Source organism: Nanorana parkeri, unplaced genomic scaffold (genome assembly GCF_000935625.1).
Source record: "Nanorana parkeri isolate BGI_ZX_2015 unplaced genomic scaffold, ASM93562v1 scaffold938, whole genome shotgun sequence".
Classification (NCBI taxonomy): Eukaryota; Metazoa; Chordata; class Amphibia; order Anura; family Dicroglossidae; genus Nanorana; species Nanorana parkeri.
In genome coordinates this window covers 206,970-216,909 of record NW_017307206.1, presented here as the reverse complement: position 1 = coordinate 216,909, position 9,940 = coordinate 206,970, and positions in this window count along the sequence as shown.

Sequence of the window (9,940 nt, the reverse complement as noted above, 5' to 3'; positions counted from 1 at the left end):
ATAACTGGGGCACTCCCCCCTAACTTTCTCACCAGACCTAAAGGGTCTGGTATGGATCGGAAGGGTGGACACCACGCTGTTTTTTTTCTCTTTTGTTTAGGAGGTAGCAAGCAGAATAACCGAGCCAAATGGCGTTCGGTGGCATTCGGCGGCATTCGGCTATTCACTCAATGCCATTCGGCTCCTATGAGAGTAGGGGTAAACGGCAGGGAGTGAGCTGCCGGAGGTTCGGCTCAGCCAATCCAGTTGCTAGATTGGCTGAGTCGAATTAGTTTTTCACTTCACAAACAAAGCTGAAGCCAGCCGAAGCACAGACAATTTTAGGCGATGTGCGGCTGAAATCAGCCGTACAGGGCCGAAGTGAATAGCCAAACGGCAACTTAGTGAATAACCCCCTTAGTCTTCTGGCTATAGGTGCTTCTGGCGCACTCTAGAAGATAAAGAAAGGTGTAGGCATGATGACTTCATGATTGTCTTTATCTCTCTATGTCATCTTTAATACCTGTCAGATATGATAGGTTTATTTTAACAATAGGGCTAGAAATGTAAAGCTGTCACGTGACAACTGTAGGTTGGCTAATACCACCTAAGACTCCATAAGACTCCTGTAACATCTCACCCTGCCGTTATCATGTACATGCTTGTTAATACATACAAGCAGAAGCATTACACAATGCAGACAAGTCAGCAGTACTCTCAGGTGTTCATTGTTCCATTACATGCTCAGCACAAATACTTTGTTCCTTGTCTTGCCCATTTAGCACATTAAACATTTAACATTGGCAACATTTAAGAGGCGCCACAGAGTTTGTATTGTGTCCGCCTAACATATTTCCGGCAACATAACACTAGTTGTCCTAGGAACAAACTATAACAATACAATATGCTAGCAGCCTCAGCAACCATAAAAGGTGAGTCATGTCTCATAAATTTTAATAGTTGTGAAACTGACAGTTTACTGCAATTACTAGAATAGGAGAAGATTGGGCTTCATCTTCTATTTAAATGCCATTTAACAAACCATTACTTCTTAATAAAGTAGTAAACATTTACTCCCTCAGCATAGTCAATTATTAAAAAGATGGTCCCTATGGCGTTAATGCAATGTGTGGTAACACACCACACACACACACACACACACGTTGGTGTGTTGTGGTACCATTCATTGTAAATGCCACCCCAACACACCTCCACAACTCACCTGTGTGCAGTGCATTGCAGCATACCACAATGCACAACGCAAAAAATCTCCATGCTCTAAATTCTCATGGGTTGATGTGCATTCCACCCTTTTAATAAAACTTAAGCAGTGGGGCTACCACACACTGCAAGGGTTAAGTGCTCATTTTTATGTAGAGTCTAAAAATAACAAAAATGTACTGACCTAAACCTCAGTCCCTGCAGCCTCTCTCCTCCTCCACTCTGGCTTTGGCAGTCTAAGTATCTGTGAGTCATCATGTCTAGTACACTGAAATAAACATGAGGACACTGAGGGACATTCCATTCCTGGAGTGGGGGCGGGGGGGCAGCTGGGATTGGTCTAACAGCCAGGTGGGACTAAGGTTTAGGTGAGTATATTTTTGTTATTTTAGACCCTGGACCAAAATGAGCAGTTAACTCTTACAGTGCAGCGGTAGCCCCACTGCAAGGCTTAAGTTTTATTCTGCCTGGAGTTCTGCCCAGTGGGGATTAGTTAGGTGTTACCTGAATTTGTTAGAAAATATATGACCCTAAACTTTTCAGCGTGGTAGAAGTTTTTGGAACATGGGGTATAAATTCCAGGCACAAAGTCTGGGTCCCCCAGAATAGGGGTCATAGGGGAGCGGTATGATGAGAGAAAGGAAGAAGAAAAAATCTTCCTCACTAAAGAAAAGTAACCCCTATAGTAAGATGTTGTTTGATCAAGGGAGGGGTGTGGTAAGTCAGGGGAAGCTATATCAAATTTTTTTTAACACTTTCACATTATATCTGAAATTAAAAAAAAGTTACGGTTTTTGATACACTTTAATAACCCACACTGTAGAGACTAGCATTTTAATAATATACTACCATCAAACAGCAATTTACTGTTTACTGCTTTCCAAGAATAATATTTTAGATTTTGCAAGATGCTGGAGCAGTAAATAGTGATACCGTATACATTTTCTTTGGCTATTATATTTGTATATATTGTGGCAGTGCAGGGCAATGCCACGGCATAGTAGGGCAACATTGACACCCAGGACTCTCAGCCAAACGGGCTGAGAGGGTCCAGAATGTAAACAATATTATAAGGAAGAGCCTGGCTTTTCAGGTTCGTCCCGGTTTTCCTGATTGTAGCTGGAATCTGGAGTTCTGGAGATTTCATAGAGCTCTGGGCGGGATGAAATCTCCAGTCCTGGGGCCAGGTGTTGCCAGCTTGGGCTGATCAGGTGGCTGAGAGCAGCCTCATTAGGAAGCCAGCCCAGTGCTCAGAGAGGAGTGTTGGAGTTGTGTGGGTGCAGGAAGCACAGAGCCACAGCAGACTCAGGTGCGTGTGGAACAGCCGGGGAAGGCTGGGAGAGGTCAGGAAGATCGGTGACCCTAGGACTGCTGGGACACACTGCTGAGAGAGCATAGTGAGGGCTCATGAGGAAAGCTACTGAGCCATATAAAGGACTGTCTTATGTTGCTGCTGCAAGCTATTTTGTGTTTGCCCTTTAATAAACTGCATTTTACTTGATTTACCTGGACTACAGTGGAGTGTCTCTGTAATTTACTGATGGGGTCGAGTTCAACCAAAGGATTTAACCCAAGTTTGTGTCCACAAAGTTAAACTGCCAATGTGTGAATATTGAATTTCCAAAGCTAGAAAGTGGCCTACAGCCACAGTGCGTAACGGCCCAATTCTGGCCGGGACACACTGGATGGCATTGCGGCCAGCTCACTTTGTTGTGGGGCGGGAGGGGGCATGGCGGTGCATTGAAGTGATGCCATGCCCTCCGGCCGCAATGCAATGGGCCACACAGGAACACAAGGCACATCAATACCTGCGGTCCAGTCCATTCAGAAAAAATGCTGCAAGCACTCTTTTTTTCTGACCGGGCCGGAACGCAGGCATTGTAGTGCTACGCGTTTCCGTGTGGCCGGAGGTAGTGGCTCTGGTGCCCCACAACAAAGTGAGCCGGCCACAATGCGATCCAGTGCGTTCCGGCCAAATATAACATTATAGCAGATGTTTATATGCATGGGCATGGTGTTATATTGTTATGCAGTTTTCCTTCTGCTTCTGTTAGTGAAAAGTTACCCTTTTGGGAGGGTTTAACCACAGCATAGTATAGCTACAGGAAATGTGACAGACAAAACCTCTTTTGTTGCATTATGTTACATGTAGCATTGTTTTGTCTCTTTGCTCACATTATTCTCTTGGAATAAAGCTTGTATCATGCTGCTTTATGTGCAGTTACTAAAAATACAAATATATAATAGAAGAATACAGTCAGTGAACACAAGCCAGTCATCAATCCCCTGCTATGGGGACAACCTTATGTCATTCCAAGGACACTGTGTCACTTTTTCCAGTGCTAAGGAGAAGCCCGGGAGAATTGTTCTCATTCACATTGGAGCAGATATTGTTCCTTTGCTGGTACAGAATGCATTTTATTAGTGAAATAAAATAAATCACTTCACAGATCATGTAAATGGATGACATAGCTGTATGGGCGGAACCACTAACAGCTGAGCCTGTGGGGAGAACACAATCCCTACTTGATTTGGGTAAGTAGGGTGGGTTGGGCATGTGGGATTGTGGATACAACCATGTTTCATGTTACACCCTACATATGGGTGAAAGAATGAATAGACTACAAGTGGAGCGATGTCACCACCCTTGTACTCAATTCAGAACTACGAGTCCATCAGCAGCTGTGGCAACTGCAGTCTCTCCAGTGACAGATCCCTTTAAATTAATCTGTGCATGTGGGGGGGGGAATGTATCTATGTTTCATGTTACAAACTATATATGGGTATAGCATTAAACATGATTTGAAAGGTAAACAAAGCCTTAATGCACCACATGGTTCTTGCACAAAGTGTTATCTTTCTTCTAAAATATCTTGGGTCCCGGGGGGAATTAAACCCTGGGCACAAATGAGAGCTTCAACATGGAAACCAGTTTAGACACCCCCATCCTTCCTTCACACACCTCCAAAACATTTTAATTGGCCTTTCAATTTGATGGGCGTCTTACTGACCAATCTTGAGGCGCTGGAAGTGAGAGTGTGTGGGACCAAGAACCCCTTCCTATTTGAAGTTGGTATATGCATATTAACCAGTTGACATCCGCGGTGTTAAACCCCCTTCCCATCCAGGCCATTTTTCAGTATTCAGCGCTGCGGTACTTTGACTGACATTTATTCCGTCATGCAGCGCTGTACTGAAATGAATTTTATACCCTTTTTTGAGGACAGATAGAGCTTTCATTTGGTGGTATTTATTCACCACTGGGGGTTTTTATTTTTTTACTATAGTAAGGAAAAATCACCGAATCGACGGCAACCCGCGAATGCGACAGTGCCGTCCGTCCGTTTTTCTACTACGGGCGGACGGCAACTGGTTAAAGGCCTGTGCTAGCAGACTTTGGGCTTGTGTAGATGGCATCAGTTTGAGACACTTCCGAGATCATTCAGAATTCATTGACAGGTTACTCTGACCTGCAGTCCACCTCCTTCTGAGGTGCAATTGACCTGTTTCAAGTGGGATTTGCACTTCCATAGACACGAATGGGAAAGCAAAACCCGTCTGAAGCAAAAGCCCTTCAGCACTGGTCCTAAAGCATCCCATGTTTTGGGGTTCCTGGATCAGTCTAGAAGAAAACCTGAAGGTCAACACTGTTTGCATAATTACTTATTTTCTGCCAGGACAGGTACACCTTAGTTACTGTTTTCTGATCCTTTTGTGGATTTGACCAGCATGTGATTTCCGGCTGTGGCAAGACATCATTTATTTATATTGTCAAGACATGCAGAATAAATGATGGGCAGTACTGAAAGCAGGAAGCTAGCTCTTTCTAGATTAAAGATTGTAGTCTAATCCTGCCCTATAATTACCAAAGATTGTATATTCAAGCATTACAAATACATTCCTCTGTAAAGCTGGTTATTACTTATTGGAAGCACCTCTAATTTTTCGGTGTGCACATAAACACACATTTCAGAACTGTCTGAATTTCCCTCTGTTATAGGAATTGGAGCCTACTAAGTGTCTAGAGGGAAGGTAGTGTAACCGTATGCATATGACATGAAAAACACAATCAATATATATTTCCAGAATATAATTTTACTAGTAAAAGAGAACTCCATTGTAGATGAAAATCAGGACGTTGTTATAAAGTGAATCTGTAAAGTCAAAGCCAATCTAACTGAAGTCCTACACAACAGGTACCACAAGGTCTCTACACATGCCTTCACTGTGACCTCCTGTCCTCCTCTACTGGCACCCCAACAATGTAGCAGAGTACCTCAGCAGCCTATAGAGATGCCATCTGCAGTGGCATCACAAAGGGGGGTGCGGCCCGTACCGGGTAACACCATCAGGAGGGGTGACACCATAATGACTTAAAGTCATTTTGGTGTCACCCCTTCTGAAAAGTCGAGCACTGTGTCATGGACCGAGAGCCTGACAGCTGCACGGGAGAGTAGGGGACACCCTGGCATACCTTATCTTGCTGGATAAATGTCCCTTCCTCTCTTAGGCCGGGCACACACCTTCCAACCATCGCAAGACTTTTGTCTTGCGATGGTTGGAAGGTACTTAAAAAAACGTACGATCTGCCTATCTTGCATAGGCAGATCGTACTTGCTATGATCGCAAGCCACGCCCCCTGAGGGGCGGGCTTCCGAGGACCGCAATGCCGAACGGGCAGTGTGCGCTTGCGCACACCGGCCCGTCCGGCTTTTATCTTATGAACATGCTACAGACCCTCCAAACATCGTACGATGCTCGGCGGGTTTTTAAACATGTCCGTAAGTTTAAAGTCGTGCGACCTTACAGTAGTAGAGGTCGCACGGCTTCCACACACCTTATGATAATCGTACGATCGCGGAATTTCCCACGATTATCGTAAGGTGTGTGGGGTGGGGGCCTTAAGCCGGCATCCATCACCAAGATGGCAGTTAACTGCGCATGATTTCATTACGTGCATAAGTGATGATGTCATGCACGTCTGTGATGACGTCCCAGCGGTTGACACCTATGGGGATGCCTCTCGCCATCTCTCAAATTTGTGGGCATAGGGCTAGAACTCAATGTGGGAGGAAAAATCAAGCCTGCCCAGACATATACACTTGGGTTGAAGGGCTCTCCAATACACACAAGTAACTTTGCATGAATCTAATGCTATGTGCAGATTTCTATATGGTGCTTACTATAGTGCTGCAGTTTATTACATAGGTCTTGATAGCATACACATTGAATTTAGAATACAAACCTGGTTTTTAAGTACATTGGCATCTTTAATTTTGAAAACACAACATACATACAGTTACCACTATTCCTTGCTTAGTAGTGTAGGACCTCACACCCTAAAAAGAGTTGTGCTCCATCCACTATATGATGCTGATTAATTAACCAGGCACAAAAAGAAACCGAGGAAGCTTACATTGCATCGGCTTAGCTTTGAGTGGTCAGTGGTCACATGCACGGCCATATAATTCAAATTCCTGCTTTTGTGGACACCTGTCACCTTTTCTTCTCCATTTCCACATAAGAAGGGATATGATCTGGGCCTCTTTGTATAGAGATTGTCCACCACATCCAAAAATCTCCATGTGCCGTTTAAAAATGGGCAATGTTGGCCATCTACTGGAGATGCTAAATGTAAAGGGTATCTAAACCCAAAACTTGTTTTTAGTATTTTTTCTTTTTTTCCGTTTTGGATAAAGAAGGGAATTGTTATAACCATGTTTTTATTTGATTATGTCTGTGTCCCAATTAAAACATTTCCCTTTAATTCCTGCCCCAGAGACAGAGCAGGAAGTGTCTACAAATTAGGGGAAATCTCCATTTAGTTGTCAGTGGCACAGGTGCAGGTATCCCCCTCCTGGTTCTGTGACAACTGTTGGATTTCTATCACTTTCTGTCACAGAAATAAAGGTCATCAAGAGAAACAGAGAAGGTAAATCTCCCCAGTGAGGACATAGACAAGAATAAAAACCTGACAGGGGTTCTAAAGCTGGCTGTGAATTTTGAGCCTGCAATGAAAAATCTGGTCAGAACATTCGATAATGCTATCAGAGACTTGTGGAATGTCTTTGTAAACTTCATTTAATTTTGGAAATTAATTTTCCTAGATGGGTTTCCTGAATGAAAACCACATTCACGGTTAGAATTTGTTTGTTCCAGAAAACAAATTCCATTCTGCTTCTTTGATTTTTTTTTTGTCACTACGGTTGAAAATGCTCGTCCATTTGACCCCATTAATGAAAATTGAACGAGGTTTCCAAAAACTGCCCTTTTCATGCAACATTCTAATTGTGTATACCCAGCTTAACCCTTCCACACTCTATCCAAGACAAAAAAACTTTGGCTTTATATGTTTTGCATTTTTTTTGACCACCGTTTGTGATTTCTTTCTGTGACAAACATGAAACATAATATGGTGCCATTTTTTGGCATAAGAACAGGTCTATTCAAGGAGCTTTCATAACCCCAGAGGCGTCACAAGGAGAGTGGGGGGCTATTGCTCGCACTGGGGGACACCATCTAAAAAGATGTGAACTTGGGCATTGACCGAGAGGAGAGGACCTGGTGGCATGTCTTATCACTCTGGATGAATGCCCCCTCCTCTCTTTGCCGTCGGCCATCCACAAGATGGCCACCAGCAGTGAAGTGCCACGTGACCATTTAAAGCCAGCTTCATTTTGCCTTCCATTTGCCCGCATGCAGTTCCTCAAAATGGAGAAATCTTGCAAAGATTTCAGAAAAATAAAAACTTCGCAATTTTTTTTTACTTATGATACATTTACTGTTAGCTGTGGTGAAATCAGTCATGGTGCTAGACATGATTGGGTAATGTATTTTCAGGATAATTTTGCATGTGGCTCATCTGATCTGATTGCTGATAACACACAGACAAGGGTCAACCATGTATCTAAATTGCCCTTACCTGTACTGAGGGTTGTCACCAGCACATTATACACTCACTGCTGTGTGGTCTTCAGATTTATGGCCCGGTGTTGGTGTTATTTTATCTGTAGGGAAGGAAATGCTTGTCTCCTTTGTATGTGTGTGGTCAGTCCTTACAGCTACTAATTGCTTTTATCCAGTGAGTGTTTGAGTCTGGGGGTCAATAATACAGAAAACATTGATATCTGTCATGTTATATTCATTACTTTCTTATAAATGTGTGTATTCGGTTCAGAGTAGTACTTCTGAAAATGTGGAGAACTAGTTGAGGAAACCCCCTAGAATGATGAAAAAAACGGAATCTTCTTCAGCTACAGAAGACATATGAGTAAAGACATATGGGTCAGCTGCCAAGGGATAGATGTATTATTCTGTGTACACATTTTACAAATATTATATTATCTGAAATCTGAGTGTATTAAAAAGCATTAAATGACAATTGTTCAGATTAGCTGGAATATGTTGCAGCATTTATATCATACAGAAAACAAGTCATCAATGTAATAAAGTAGGTTGAGAGGACCAACATACCTCTGGCATTGCTGTACAAAACAAGGAACAACCGAGATCTTGCAGTCATTCTACCACATTTGTTTATGTCTGCTACAATTGTGACTGTTTTATCCTCCAACTTTTCATTCTGTACTGACCATAAAAACTAAAGGACATTTTCTGAATACTTCTAAGGTGGTCATATACAGTACATACAGTACTGGGTGCGACTGGGCAGACACTGCTAGACCAGGGTTGTTAGGAACTGACATTTAGTAAACCGTAGCCAACTGCTATTAAATTTTGCCGTTTCAGAGGCTCCAGAACCTCCCCCTTCGTCAGGGCTTAAATGTAATCGGTAATCATGGGGATTCAAAGCTGGCACAAATCACCAAAACCTAATTATTTGCTGTATAGGGAATAGGGTATAGCCAGAATCACTAGTCTTTTGCTGGTTCTGGTTATACCCTATACAGCAAATAAATAGCTCTTAGTGATTCAAGCCAATTTGGAGTGGCATTTTGGTCCTACAAATCTGAGTTCATTATTAGCATGTGAAATTCCTCTGACAGAGGTTAGCTGCGTTTAAGTCTGTGAGACTGAAAAATATGTTACATTGTTCCTTTAGGGGCAGGGACTGATAGTTAATTGTCCTTGAAAATCATTGCAGATTTCAACATATAGTATAATTATATTTATAGTATAATAATGAACAACAACAAATTAACAGTTGCAATAGATTTTGTCTTTTTGGACGCACTACCACTTCTAAAGCTGGCCATACACCTATAGATTTTCTGCAGATTTTCTACGGTCAGATTCCTCCATCTACGCTAAACTGTGTGGATGGAGGAATCTTCCACTGGGCCAAGCTTCATTATCTTGCTAGTTAGCCCCGCTGGCTCTCAAAACACCCGAACAATGCCTGCATCCAATCAGATTGTTCAGGTATTTTGACAGCCAGCGGGGCCAACCAGCAAGATACTGAAGCTTGGCTCAGTGTGAGATTCCTCCATCCACACAGTTTAGCATAGCTGGAGGAATCTGTTGTACTTTTTCCATCTGACCATAGGAAATCTGCAGATAATCTATAGGTGTATGGTAAACTTAATGTGCAATTTTCTCTTTGTCTCAGACTGCTCATTCAGTACTCAAACAGAATAAAACCAAGACTGCCACCTAGTGGACAAAATACAGCTTTATTCCAACACATTCCACGGCATCAGTGTTCAGGATCAGCTACTATGGGATGTAAAAAAATTGGAGTAATTAACTTGAACTTGCATTTTTAAAAAGTTTTAAAACT